Source organism: Plectrocnemia conspersa, unplaced genomic scaffold, assembly GCF_051122295.1.
Source record: "Plectrocnemia conspersa isolate PC_06_02 unplaced genomic scaffold, ASM5112229v1 ptg000006l, whole genome shotgun sequence".
In the NCBI taxonomy this organism is placed as follows: domain Eukaryota; kingdom Metazoa; phylum Arthropoda; class Insecta; order Trichoptera; family Polycentropodidae; genus Plectrocnemia; species Plectrocnemia conspersa.
The window spans coordinates 19,928,388-19,944,221 of record NW_028277170.1 but is presented as its reverse complement, the minus strand read 5'-3'; the positions used below and the strand labels follow the sequence as shown (position 1 = coordinate 19,944,221).

General features: G+C 30.4%; 1 protein-coding gene across 1 annotated transcript in view; it reads left to right on the top strand.

Annotated features, from left to right (window-relative positions):
* Positions 1-3,623: 3,623 nt before the first annotated feature.
* Shrm (shroom) overlaps positions 3,624-15,834 on the top strand; it is an 84,647-nt gene continuing 72,436 nt past the window's right edge. Inside the window, exon 1 of the mRNA XM_088188459.1 lies at positions 3,624-3,854. The gene's annotated coding sequence lies outside the window, so the exon portion shown is untranslated. The remainder of the gene's footprint in view (positions 3,855-15,834) is intronic.

Here is a 15,834-nt window from a genome sequence, read left to right as displayed (position 1 = left end):
ATTACTGATAATCTCAAAAATATTAGTAAAGCTAATATTAAGAAGAATACAGCCTGTAATTGTAAATAGAAAAATAATTCCTAATCACAAAGTCAGATTTAGGAATCAAAACTCATTGTCAAAAGACAGATTGTAAAATAAATAAAACAAAGTTTTCTTTATTTTTTTTTCAGTATATGTCACCGTTAAATTGTATGCAAAGGTCAAGGGTTCGCATTCCACAATGAAATAAATACGCATGCAGTAATATACGAGAACCATTGTCACTATGCTGATTTATGAAGGTATATATAATAGTAAAAGTTGGAGAATAAGATAATAATACAAAATAAAGGCATGTGTGAGGTCTTATTGATATGTGAATTAATTAGTTATCAATTATTATGATCAATTTAAATTGTGAATTACTCCCCTTTAATAACATATTTTTCATAAAAACATTTGCTACTTTAAAAGTATATTATTAAAACTAAGCTCAAAATTTTATTAAAGTTTTATTAAAGCTCTAATAATTAGACAAGTTTCTAAATATAAAATTGTGTAAAAAAATGTTTTTTATTTATATTATTTTAATATATTTTGTACAGAACATTTTTGACTGCTTTACTTTTTTCTCTATGTTTTTATATTGTATGAATAAAATATATTAAATTTAATTTTCTACCGTTGAAGTGAAATTATTTTTAGAACTTGCGCTTATACTTCTGCCTTCTTAGAGATCTAAATAAAATACATAATTTAATGAAACAATGGTTTTATTAATTTTTATTTTTTTAAAGTAAAATACTTTTAAAAAAATATACGAATTTAATGTAAGGGGTGTGTTTCAAAAGAAGTCATTACAACTTCTATGTTTGAATCTGTATTAAAAATTTAACAAGAAGTGAGTGTCATCCTCATAACGTGTCCGGCAGTCTTTGAGAGACCGAGAGAGTACACGATATATTTAGTCTTTTGTGGGCAGGAAAATGTTAAAATATTGAATAAGAACAGTGATTCATGTAGTCCGAAAATAATATAGTATCTTTATTGTTTATGTACAAAACATATAAACAGCTCTGTAAAATTTGCATCGCAGCATTACAAATAGTTGCAAAGAGATATATTAATTGTCTTATGCTTCATTACTACTCGCTGTAAGATATGTAACTTCCAAAAAATAACTGCACATGCATTTCAGTGTGAATATTGAAATTGTTTTTAGTCTATTATATAATATCATTTATATCAAAGATGAAGTCGAATCTGGATTGAACTTAAAACTCGTTCTTCAGACGTTATACTAATAACCAGTAGATGGTGTTGATTGTCAGCATTGCTAATTACATTTTGATGCCAATAGATGGCGTTAATTTGGATATTTACATTCTAAACCAGGTGTGTTAAACCTCTTCTATCTGCATTATTTATATATATTATCTTTTAAATATTGGAAAACAAATAAATTAAATAGTAATTAATACTTAATACACAACTTAATATTATTTTCCTAATAATCTGAGAAAATTTCTTAATGCGATTCTAGATATTGATGCTTATGTACTGTATCATAAGATTTTTTTGTTACATACAAGATATTCCCTTGTGCTGAAATAGCTCATTATTAGAACATTTTCAATACTAGCTCGATTTTAATTAATCATCACTATAATTAATCGTGAGATTAGAAACATCTAGGTTAACCTAATCTGTGATGATACATCAGATTTCATCTTTAATATACACAACCGGGGCTTAATTTGTATTTACATAATATCCATCCGTCACCATTCGTTTTTCAAAATCTTTTGTTTTTTCTCTATTGCGCGATTGGTGCTCAATTTACCTATCTTCCATTTTATTTCCAATCGATTAGTAAAGATTCAGACCGACGACAGGGACGTCATTTCAGCTTTTTCCGTAAGGGGGGCAAAATTTGACTAGTCAGTAGTCGTTTTTATTATTATTTTAATAAAATTAATGTTATTTCATTAAGTAGGGACAAATGCCTCTACCTACCCCCGTCCCTAAATGATGTCCCTGTTTAGAATTCACGTCAAAAGCAGTAAAATCCTGCCGTCGCAGTGAAAACTAAGTTCATATTAAGATGTTTTAATATTAATATTACGACTTGATAACAATAATCGTATGAAGCATTTAAACCGAATTTTGCTTAATAGAAGTGCGCAAAAAACAATTATCTATTCCCAGAAGTCAATAATCCACGTCAAAAGTAATAAAATCGAGCCGTCGCCGACACGATTTTATTGCTTTTGACGTGAATTTTTGACTTCTGAGAAGTGATAACTGTTTTTGGCACTCTTATTGATCAAAATTCGGTTTGAATATACTTTAACCAATACTCTCATATAATAAGAAAAATAGTTATCTATTTTAAAACATAATGTAATATTAAAATGCAGATGAATGCTTTAGAGTACTCTAGAGTACTCTAAAGCTTTAAAAATTTGGTTTGAAAATACTTTGTTCGGCATTCTAATATTAGAGGTCCATAGTAATATCGGTAAGATAGTTCTAAAACTATTATTGGTGTTAGAACTTTCATTAGTTCAAGTTGGGTTTGGTTTATTCGTATTGGTTAGGTTTGGGTTTGAACAACAAAATTATGTTTCGCAACTATCAAATTAAGTTTCATAACCATTTAAATTATATTTTCGCTAGTAGAAATATATATCTACTAGTTAATATGTATTTGGACTTCACTAGTGAAAATATAACTTCACCGAAAAATACACATTCAGAGTAACATTTATGGAAAATTACAATCATATAATTTTTCTAACACCTGCTAGTTAAACTATATTTTTTTAAATATATATTGCGATTTTTTAATTTAATTATAGAGACAATTCCTGGTTTAGAATTACAAATGTCATTTTAAATTTTCGAAGGGAGGAGGGGGGGGGCAAAAATTTTGCAATCAGTGAACATTTTTTTAATTTTTCGATTTCATTAAAATTACAATATTTCATTAAATTACATGCATTTTTCTGATCAAATTTAAGAGGGGGGAGGCAAATGCTCTAACTTGCCCCCTCAAATGACGTTTTTGACCGACAACTCAATAGACACGCAATATTATGGTAAAATATTTCCGCTGTACAATAAAAATTCCTTCGGCGTCTTTTTTAATTAAGATTTTTGAATCCGAAACACATTTTTCATCCGCCATGATATGCATCAAAAAATTCCACATTCTCAATATTAGAATTGCTTGGAAATAATTAGCAATAATTCATTATCTAGTTTTAATTAGAGGTGGGCAAATATAATATAATCTACCTTTCTAATAATAATAAAGATATTTTAGTTTTAATTTTACATAAATTGTATTTATACGTAATAAGGCGGTAAATAAATAAATAAAACTAATTAAATTTAATTATTGTTAATGCCCTCTATTTATATATAGCGCTGTTTTATTTTTATTTAATAAATACATTTTCATAGGAGTTCATGGCCGTTTATTTTGGTGTTTATTTCTATGTTATTTACTTGTTTTAAATTAACGAGCATTTCTCGTTACTTCGAGTCCAAACGAGAGGCTGTTCCGCGAGTACGAATGACACCGAGTCCGCCCGAGTGAAACCGACCGTAGGCCGAAGCGCCTGCAAGCCTTTGCCAGTGTACCTTCGCTGTTTGTTTGTAGCGCATGCGCATCTAGCGCTCCTCCGCCGCGAACTTCGATACTGTGAAATGTGAACGAAAGCGCCGACATGAGAACAGTGCGCGTGCACGCTCGTACCGAACTTGTCGATCCGAGCGATTAAAAATTATTTTGCGTGCGTATTGTGGGAGTGCGCCGGCCCACCCCCGGCGATGTTGCTCGGCGCTGGCGGAACCTGATCTCGAAGGTATGTGTGCACATTTTTTTCTATTTTTATTACAATTAATTTTATCTATTTTACTCACGATTAAATAAAAGCTTAACAAAATCGTGTGTACAATATTTTTTAAAATTAATAAAAGACAACGAACAAATGTATCGCGTTTCAAGTAACAGCTTTTAAAAGTTTCGAACGGGCACTGATTCGTGATCGCGCACGCGCAGAAAGCGCGGAGGGTGGTTAACCTTGTTTGGTTGTGTGCAGTTGTTCAACAACAAAAAAATCTGATATCTTTCGATTTACTCGATAGATATTCAGTACTGTGCAAAACATCTTAACAATTTGAGTAATGAGTTAATTTATACACATTTGTTAATTTTATTTGAGTTATTTTTACGTATTTTTCCATAATTATTTCTATTGTTATATATTTTTTATTATTATATAAAAAATCTTGCTTTAATTCATTTTATTACTTTTTTGTGTTAGTATGTCTTAATAATTTATTTTAATTATTAAATTTGATTAATTTATTTTAAATATTTCTTATGTAGTATTCGGTTGATGTAGATTGTTTTATATCAATTCAGAGGCTTTAAATATTTTTTTTTAATTATTATAAAATATTTTTTGGTATTATTTAGTTATATGTAAATATAAGGTACCTCAAAACAGTGAAAAATCGACCACCGTACATGAACCATAATACCGCTTAAAGGGTTAAGTGTGTTTATAAATTAAAAAATATAATATACCATAATATAAAACACGTATAATATATTTAAAGGGCAATTATATGTATATATACAAACCAATGTTGGTATGTTTTATACAGATTATGGATTATTTCAATGACTAATTTACGTCATTATTATATGAACAGCTTACCCTTAGAGCTACATCTTTTTTTTTAAAATGCTGTTTTAAAATAATCTAATATTAGTCTTGCTTTAAATACTAATTTTAAAATAATAAACCCCTTCTAGTTTACACGAACAAACTTTTTTTCGTCTACCCACATTCTAATCCATATCCTTTATTTTTTGCATACAAGCTTTGCATAGAATTGTTTCCTATTTCCAAAATATGTTTTAGCAACAACATCCTTTCATGCTCACGATACAGATGTTTATGTACCGTTGAAGAATCAACAAAAATACCGCAAGGCGGATGCAAAATTTGTTCAGGTTCTTTCCTAAAGTCTTTTCGTCAATCGTTGTATACTTTTATTTTTATCTATTTTACAAAAAATATTCTTTGTGATTATTCATATTTTATTAAAAATAAAGAGAAAATCACACATTTGTTAGTAGTTAATATCGATTTTTGCATATAAGATGCACTGAAACATAACTGCATCAAAAGATATGTTATCTTTTTCAATATATTATTTTATTTATTGGCAATAGTTTTGTCATAGGATTTATCTAAAATTGGATTAATTTACAACATAAAATTATGATACAATATTTATATATCTATAATAAAATTATTTTGGTTTTAAATCTTGGATTTAAAATAATTCATGAAACTTTTTTTGCGCATCGGAAAATATATCTTAAATAATATTTAGCGTCTTTATCACATTTTTCAGTGCTGTTAAAACTTATAGGGCTATTTTATGTACATCGACGTTCAATTCCGCTAAGTTTCTATATATTGTATCATAAAATATATATAGGCATGTAAAAAAATATTAAAACATATTTGCAGTATTTTATGCTGAAATAATAGCATCATGGTCCGCCAGTTGAAAGGAATGTGCCACACAACCCGCAGCAGTGAAATTACCTATACAAAATATAGACAAAAAACATTTTTATTGTAATGCCTACACAATCAAGGGCAGTGAAAAGCAGACTGAATTCAAAGTATGTGACATACATATGTATATCAAATTAGTTATAAGGTCCGAATAGCGTCCGTAATATCTCAGACAAATAATTCAAAGGCTACGGGCTCGAACTACAGCAGCAGACTTGAATTTTTATTTATAAAAATACAACATTTATTGATTATAAATTATATTGCACTTTTTTTAATGTCACTGAATCGCTGTCTGGTGGTTAATACTTACGCATTGGGCTTAAAAATAAATTATTAAATTCCAATCTCCAATATATTTATTTATTTTTATTAAATCTTCCGTTGAAACCTGACTTGCGTGAGCCCAATGCGTTATAACGGGAAATTTTGTACCAACTGAGTAAGTCAATCAGACATAATGAATACCTACAAGTTGATATTAACCACCAAACTGAAAGTCTGGGAATTGATGACATCTATATTATTATGTGCTTTACAATTTATAATCAATAAATGTCACTGCAGCTGGGGCTGGTTTTTAATTTAATTTTAATAATAGCGCATTTTTATAAATAAAAATTCGAGTACCGCTGCCGGGACTTGAACCCGCAACCTCAGAGCTACTAGTCTGAGACGTTACGGATTACGCTATTCCGTCTTTATGAAACAATTATTTTAGAACCTTGTTTTTCAAAAATTCTTGCGGAAAAATACGGGTTAAATAATGATTGAAACACTTTTGTGCCAAATTTTTCACAAAGTAGAGAAGATAGTTCCACGAAAATCCAGGCACTTGAAAATCAAAATAATTTTTAATTTAGAATACATCGAAGTGTATATAATATAACCTAATATTCACAGATTTTAAGTCATTAATTTTATGAAAATATCAATTAGATCATTTTTTAAAAGTTTTTAACTCGCAACTTATTTTTATAGACAGATAGTTTGTTTATTAAATCTCTCTAAAAAATGAAGCAAAATTGGTATTAATATATCCTAATCAATCCATTTTTCTAAATCTGGAATCTCTTTGATTAGCAATTTATTATTGATTGGTGAAATTAGTTTGTAAAAATATACAATATAAGCCTTGAAAATGAAAGTTACTGTAATCCATAGACATATTTTATTATATTTGTTTATAAAATTCGAAACCATATTAAACATTTGTAACTTATACGGAGATTACTGTGTGGTTGAACGAACGTGTAGAAAGTGCTTAGCCAGATTTTTATCTGGTAATTTTTCGCTATCGGAAGAACAAAGAGCTGTAAAATTGAATAACGATGCTTTAACAGACTTAGAAATGTATCTTGATATATACGTATATAAATGCTACAACAGAGAAACTTGAATCCACAAATCGGCGTTTGTTTAATCTTCAAGTGTATTAGTTAAACCGCTGGGTGCTAGGTGAACTGACATTTGACAGATAAACAGACGGCATCAATGCGTGCCGCTCACATCTGGCGTGACAAAAAATCATCCCTTAAACAAACTTTATTTTTCATAAATTCTTATATTCTTCCTGGTATCAATAAATACATATTTTCAATTATTTTAAAATCGATCTCCTCTTCCCACACTTCCATGATATGTTTTTTAAGCTCGACTTAATTTTTTGATCGTTTTTTTTTAATTGTTGTTTTATGATTGCCTATAAATTTTCAATTGTGTTCAGGTCGGGGCTGTTTCCTGGCCAAGTTAATGATGTTATTCCCGTTAACTCTTTGAATTGTGCAAACCTACAGATAGAGGATTAATTTAGTGAAAGTTTGAATATAAAAAATATAGTTGGACTCGCAGAACGAGCTCGATGTCATGGCGCAGAATCGTCTTGCAAAATGGGTTTAGTTGTATCTTGGGAAAGTTATTCAAGGGTTGGAATAAAGTCGTTTTATACAACCAATTTATATATTTTGACATTCATGGTGCCCTGGACGAAATTTACAGAACCCAATCCATAAGCTGTCATGCACCCCCAGATCATCAGATAGGGTGAGTGCTTGATGAATTGATGAATGCATAAGGGATGAAATCTTTCGCTTTTTCTACGGCGCACAGTCGCTTACCATCTGCTCCAAACAGATGAAATTTGGATTCGTCGGAGAAAGCCACTCTTCTCCAATCTTCGAAGGTCCAATGGCGATGAGCTTTTGGCCATTCAATGCGATTTTTTATTTTCTCAGTAAATCGTGTTTTTTTGCTGTGTTTCGCGCTTTATGAATTATTATTTATAATTAGATCACAAATAAATCTATTGTCTGCATATAAAATTTAAGTCTTAATCCTAGGTAATATAAATAACACAACAACATATTCCAATCTGTAATCACCGTACCATCTCGTAATGTTCGATTTTGGGAAGCGCTGTTCTAAAGGTAAATCATCCATAACGTTATCTTCGTATTCGGCAGAAACATCACCGAACAATGATCTCATCATTGTCAATGTGAAATTGAATTTTAAGTTGGTTTCTTCTATAGGGTGTTGCACCTAATTCGCGTAGTTCGAAAAAATCACAACCTTGATTTTTAGATCACGTTTTCAATTTGCAGCAATTACGCTAATGGTGCGTCACTTGCTTATCGTCGTCGTTGTCCAGTTCCGTGCCTATACTTATAATCCTTGACTTGGCCATATTCCGCATGCACAAAAGAGGGTATTGACTCTGCGGCCAAATGTGAATACCAAAACCAGCCGCACTGCTGCTCTAAACCGCTGACTGTATTCAACGAGCAACCTTGCACTTATTCGCGTGGGTGTGCACACACATTGAGACGATACAAAGCAAAACTCGACTTATCCACGATAAATATGATCAAAATGTTTCTATGAATCTACAAATGGAACGTTGAAAATCAAAATATATATGGTTTGGGCATTCAAAAATTGCACGGTATTTCGGTAGTGAAACTCATGCCATGTTCACGAAATTTCAGCTTACGTTTTCAAACATGGCGTATTCATTTGTAAGAGCATACGAAGCTTGATATATTTAATGGATATCACAACTTATTTTTGACAAATATGTCTTCATAAACTACACGTTTATATTTTAGTATCGCATTAATATTGATTTAAACAGACAATCTAAAAAAAACAATTATTAATGCACCTATCTCCATACGTGATAATCACCCAAATGTAATTCATAACTTGTGGCCCGTGGGCCGCATGCGGCTCACGTTTATTTCAAGTGTTTTTATTGGACATTCATAAGCTTATAACTACGAATATTTATTTTTTCCCGTATAACAAACATTTTATTTGACCATCTCTAAAATAATATTTGTATTGCTAAATCCTTGATTAAACCAAATATTGCTAGACTAATATATAGAAAAAAAACAAGCTCAGTGTTCATATTAAGATTAACATTTTTAATGTAAAAAGTAAAGTATTATACAACCCATTTATATGGGTTACATTTAACACTTTTTTGCGCGTCATTTCAAAATTTGCTAATATGTGGGATGTGCCAATTTATGCCATAGTTATTTAAATATTAAAGTGATTTTCAACCTTAAATTATACAAGAAAAAAACACATTACAGTGCTCAATGCATATATGACTTCTATAGGTGTCATCCGCGGTCAAAAGGTTAAGTCAAAAATTAATATTAAATTGTATTGTATATCGGGCAATTCGGCACATAAAATACAATGTGTTGGATACCCCTGAATTAACGCATCTTGATTGTGATCCTCGTGTTGTTTTGTAGTAGATAAATCATGGCCTTGATCTTTTAATAAAAATGAACAATAATTAAGTTAACATTGGGGCTATTGAACTTAAAGTAAATATAGGCATATATTTTCTTTATTCAGATATATTTAAAAAATATTCAAGGGCTTTCTAATTATAGTTATTTATTAATATATATTTGTATAGAATAGTGTTGTAACGGTAAATATGATTTAAAATACTACGTAGTTTGTCTCATAGAAGAGCATTGAATGTGTCAAAATGCGGCGCTGAAAATTGCAATTTATTATGTACGACCAGCTAAGAAATTATCCTTTAACTTTTCGAAACCCAATTTCTTGAAAGCGACTAACTGTCAAAGGTTAAACGAAGTCACACGCATCATTCATTAAACGAATTGCGTCTAATTTGGATGTGTTGTCATGCAACATCCGCTGTCTTTGAACAGTTTTCTCGTGCAATTTTCTAAAACGATAAAAGTGATGGATGAAACTATTTGTGAAAGATTTTCAAGAGCTCTTCATATTTAATTCAATTAGTCTTGACAGGACTAGAATTCGTTGTTCATATGGATCCCCAACGATACATAAATGTGCATGTTTAAATTAAGCGATTGATTTTATTGTGGATTGAACTACTACAAAAATGTGATTTGTTTCGTTGCGAGCGCAAAAGATTATTTTCTCTATACAAATGTATGTAAATAAATGCTTAAGAATGTCGTTAACGTCATTATCTTTATTAGCTATAATTATGAGTTAACGAGTAAATAAAATAATTCACATAGCAATTATGCGTATATCTGAGAGTCAACTAATGAACATTGGATTGTCTTCCTTATTTTTAATTATCATTTCTGCCAAATCCGATTAAAATATGATAAAATATTGTAGTTTATAAACAATTAAGTAGTATAGAATCTTTATGTATATTTGTATTATAACTGTATATTTTTGTCGCGTAGTTTAATATATTGCGGATGCGTTTTTGTATTTATATTTAATATTATATTTGTAGACCAGTAAGCAAATGACGAATTTTACCTGAGTTTGTTTCATAATGCACTGTTTTTTGTTTAACCTGAGTGCACATATAATATAAAGGCCATATCTGCATAGTATTCTAAGCAAACTTTCGACTTTTTTGTAACGTCTCAGGTATACAATCTCTTCACACCTTTATCTCGATTGCTTACCTGTTTGCGAGTGTTCTAAATTGTCAGATTTTACACTCATTTTAAAGTCATAAAATATTAATAAATGTAATAATCTGTTATGTTTTATACAATGTATACATACATATTTAGAACTACTATCAATATTTATTTTTGCATATATGTAAAAATAAATACTTTTTTTTACTTGTCTCCGTTGCCGACGTTTCGATAACTATTGGGAGTCATGATCTAGGCCGTAGTCTGGACCTTATCTCGTCTTTGATTCGATCTCGTGATCATTTGTTTATTGCTAAGGGAACAACAATTGCATTGACTTTTGAATATTTTTGTAAATAAATGTGTATGTGTAAATTTTATTAAAATGTAATTTAGCTTGCCTTATAACCGGTATCAAAGTATTTGAAATAGCTTTTGCGCCGTCTCTTCTATTTATTGTAAACTTTTTTAAATTTCTAATAATTGTGTTTTAGTTGTATCAAAATTTATAGGGTGGTTTTCATTGAAACTATAATTTGACAAAGTTGACACTTTATTTAAAAAAATTATCGCGTTTGTATGTTCTACTTTTATTTGTGAAATTTTAATGTTTTTCTGATGAATATCATTTTTTTAGTCACTGTCCCATGAAATTCACTACAAATTTTGTCATTTCGATTCGTTTGTATTTTATTATAAGATTTAAAAAATTGTTCTAGCTCCTTCTTTGGAAAGGACTTGCAAATCTCCACGTCACTAACAGTGTACCAACAGGATCTAGAGACATTAGATATATCTATTTTATTTTACATTATGATTTACAAGTCTATGACTTTCCATTTATAAACGATTCTAATATGATTTTATTGTCTATATTTTATTGAGGCCTCGGATAATCACAGTTTGAGAGCCTTCGTTCGTTTGTCAGAGAGGCGCTGATAAAAAGGCGAACGACTGGGCCTTAGGCCGAAGAAGTACAAAAGAAAACGAAGATGTAACGGTAAACCGCAACAATGTACGTTGAATTTCGGTTTTATACTGGAGATACTACGTATACGTATCTACGCTTTTATTAGTAACATATGGATCAAATTATTAATGAATTTTCTTATCTACCACAAAGCGTAACCAATTAATTAACCCAAAATAAACCGAAGGTTCGCAAAAAATAACGAATCACTTCTCGCATTATGATTATAACGATTGCTCGGAAATTGTATGAAATATGAAAAATTTCTGTACCCACTCAAACAAATCATAATTGTTTATAAGGTATTGCTAACATAGTTATATCAGATGTTTCTTTGATGTTGTTTCTGAATTTTAAGAAACTTTAAATCAATTTTAGTTTGTTGTTGATATTCAGAACGCCGAAAGAAGTCAAAGCAAAACTAGCTTTGTCGCTTCCTCTTGACCGACGTTTTTTTTTTTTGCTTCTCCGGAGCAAGAAGAACAACTGCTTCTAACGGCACAAAACGCGAGCATGAGCTCCGAGTAGACAATGAAAGAAATTGCGGTCACACACACTGTTCATCTTTCGTTTCACACACTCGCTGACACGCGTAGATGAATACTTAAAAATAATTCTCTTATATTATGACTATGCACATCTCATATATCTATAACATGGTTATAAACTTTGTATTTAATTACGTGTATTTATATATTAATACTATTTAGAAATGTAATGGTTTAATAATGTTAGTTTAAAAAAAAATATATCAATATTAAAAATCACAAATGCTGAATTATACATAAAAAAAAATTGCATAGCAAAGAATCACTGATTTTTTTTATTTACTATAAACATAAAATAATAATAAATAAATAGCAACTCGCTCCATTTGAGCGGTTTCGCCGTACATGTACGGTGAGTGATATTTCACTGTCTTGAGGTACCCCTGACAGTTATATACATAAAAAATATTATATTTATACAATATTTTTTAATTGTATTTAATGTTAATGACTGTTATAGAAAATAATAGCAATAAATTGAAGAGTGCGTAATTAATGTACGTATCAAAAAATAATTTTATTAAAAATATTAAGAGCCTCTGAATTGATACAAAAATTCACAAAAGCCGAATTATATATAAAATAAATTTATATTCCCTATTTTTTATTATTTACTGTAAATGCAATACAAAATAATAATAAATAAATATGGAAAAATTCGTAAAATTAACTCACTACTCAAAGGATTAAATAATTAAGGAATCCGACAGTTAAGCTTGCATGTTTGATCAAGCCGATTATACTATTAATTATTTTTTTGCTTATAAAATATGTTATCGTATTAATAATTTTGACTCCGCAATTTACCAAAAAGCTTTTATTTTCGACTGAAACTTTTTCAATATATAAACATCTAATTTGACCGGTTATATTATACATATATTATATTAGTGTTAAACGAATAATATATATGTATGTAAAACACCTTGAATCAATAGCATTACGTTTATAAAATACGCGATTACAATGAAAATTTTACGTTTCTTATATTACTACATCATATGTAATGACAAAATATATACATAAGAAAACCAATATAAAACACTGGTACATGTCGATGCAAACATGTAAACAGCTTCATGGTCATAAAATCATATGCACTTAAACATTTATGTTGAAAAAAAAGCTTTTACATCAAGTAGCAAAATGTCCTTTAGTATTATTTATAGACAGTTTATATTTACCTTTATACTTACACGCGTTTAATGCCAATATAAACATTAGTCAGCAAACATCGTTCAAGGGTTAAATCATTTCCTCGATTAACTCATCATTATCGTGATGCATATGTATACGATACTTTCAAACTCGAGGATAAATTTAGAGAGAAACACTCGCCGGACTGGGCGCCGGCTAATGCGCTCGGAATTTTAATTGTGTCCGGCATCGGATTGAAACCCTCGGTGTATGTATGTGCTTGGATAGTTGACATGACAGCGCTTTGACATGACAAGACTGCTTTTCGTTGACATCGTTAATTGATCGCTTCTAAATTGGCCGGTCTTTCGGCTGCTGCAACGGTTCAAATATAATACCGTATATGGCCTGCGGCTAACACACGTGATGTTTCTTACGTCACATAACCTAACCCGCGTGTAAAAAAATGGACACACGTAGTACGTGTGCAACAACAAAAAATATTTGAGCCACGAATCAGTAGGTTATGGGTTCGAGTGCACGATCGATTCACGTGCGGTGTATCAGACGACAAAAGGAGACCGACCGATTAGCGATTCGCCGCCACAATCACTCGAAAATATTAATGATGCTGTTGACACTTGAAATTTCTGTAGTCCTTATGATCCTGTGCCATTCTGCACTCAGCGTCGGGCTTTTTGAATGTCAATCGTTTGACTAAAAAAATGAGACACTTGTATAAACCTGACGAACTTATGTTCGCAAGGACTTCATAGGGCTCTTGATCTTGGGGTGCTAATGGACGAAAAACTGGAATTATTAGGTTGAAGAGCTTTTTTTTTTAAACAAAAAAGGTGCCGATACTCACTTGCAAGCTTTTTACTAAAGGAAAGTATGTTCAAATATCATTTAAATGATTTAAAGCAACTTTTCCTATGCCACGAAGCGCATAAAAAAATTATCATATTTTTTTCTTTACTTTAGACATGTCAAATCTAAAGTTAAACGTACAAATACAAACATACAACTGAAAAGTTTATAGTGATTTCCAAAGTTTTGTCCAATTCTCGTCTCACAAATCGTCTCAGTTCCATTTTTTTGGTTGGTGTCTATGGCCGAATGAAATCTGAGAAATCACAGATCAACGTATTTTGAAAGATCGAAAAGTGGCAAAGGTGGTCCGAAAAGTTTGATAAACAATAGTGCCGAAACTGTATTGATCTTGAACGAAACTCTTATTAGGGTTATACTTAGATTAATTTACAAAAACTCGCGTTTAGGTTCACTAGAAAAAATGGGAATATAATTCAGAGCATATATCAAACACAATATTTTTCAGGATGTCTTTTCGAGAATGTATTCGCGAAATCCACGAATCATTTCTCTTTCCTTTATGGTAGTCTAATTAACATCAATATATTCCGAACAAAAACTTTTTTTTTCATTTGTAGCGAACTTTTTAAAATCGACTTTTTCAACGTAGAATAAAATGCTTTTAAATTAATAGGATTTATTTCGTTCAACGAACGAATTCTGCGAATTTCGGTCATAGTAGATACAAAAAAAAATTTTCATTGTCTCGCATTTCGAAACAAAATAAATGCGCATAAAGAACTATTGATTTTTGAGCGGCACTAGTCACTTTGTATAGAGAAAAAATAACTACCTGTGTTGTTAAAATATACCAATTTTTTTATTATAAGATTTTTTTAAATTTCTTTCGAGATAATATAAACGAATATTTGATCATTTATTCGAATATTCATTCAGTTGAAAATTGGATGAATAATTTGCTTTCGGACATGACACTAAACATTGTTTTATTTTTATGCCCACGTTTGGAAATCCTTTCTTTGCCATAGACTATTTATTATACACATTTTTCCTGTTAATATAATCAACGCAGATAATATCATATTTAAACAAATCCCAATTGCAAAATATCATATCTTAAGAAAACTGCTCAGTTTTTGTGACAATTTACTGTCGTGAATCTCTCTTCTGAGGAATAAAATTTATTCAAAGTCAAAACAACGTGCCATCCTCACTAACAGTGACTTTCAACAATTATATTTGAAATGTTACTCTTCAATCTGGGTTACAGAAATATTTTCTAGCCGTTTGATCTGTTCCGAAATTGTTGAAACATAATCTGATTGGGAAACTACGATCATAACATTCACCCAAATCGTTCGTTTGTTCGGTTTTCTCTCTAAATTATTTCTGCATTATCATCATTGCATAATGGTAATAAACAAAAAATATATATTTATAACAAACACACACACACGCATTCACAAAGTTAAAAAAAATGTGACTCGTTTTCCTCAATGCCAAATCGTGAGTCACTAACTCGCGCTGGGGAATCGAAATTGCTTTCAGTTTTACCACAGAGCCACATGAATTATTAATTTGCTTTCCGAACGATTAGTATTTTATTATTGTCTGCTATATTATCGCATCAATTATTAATTTGTTAATCTTGAACATAAATTCTCTGACGTATTCGTGTTCGCCTCTGCTCTAAATTAATTTTCAACGGTTGAAAACATCTCACTGAAAGGTGTATGCTAGTGTAACATTATCGCAATTTGATTTACACCCCCTCACCTTATTGCGATTGTCTATGTGGGCGAACTCGATAAATTCTTTAGAGACATTATTTACGTGAATGTGTATGT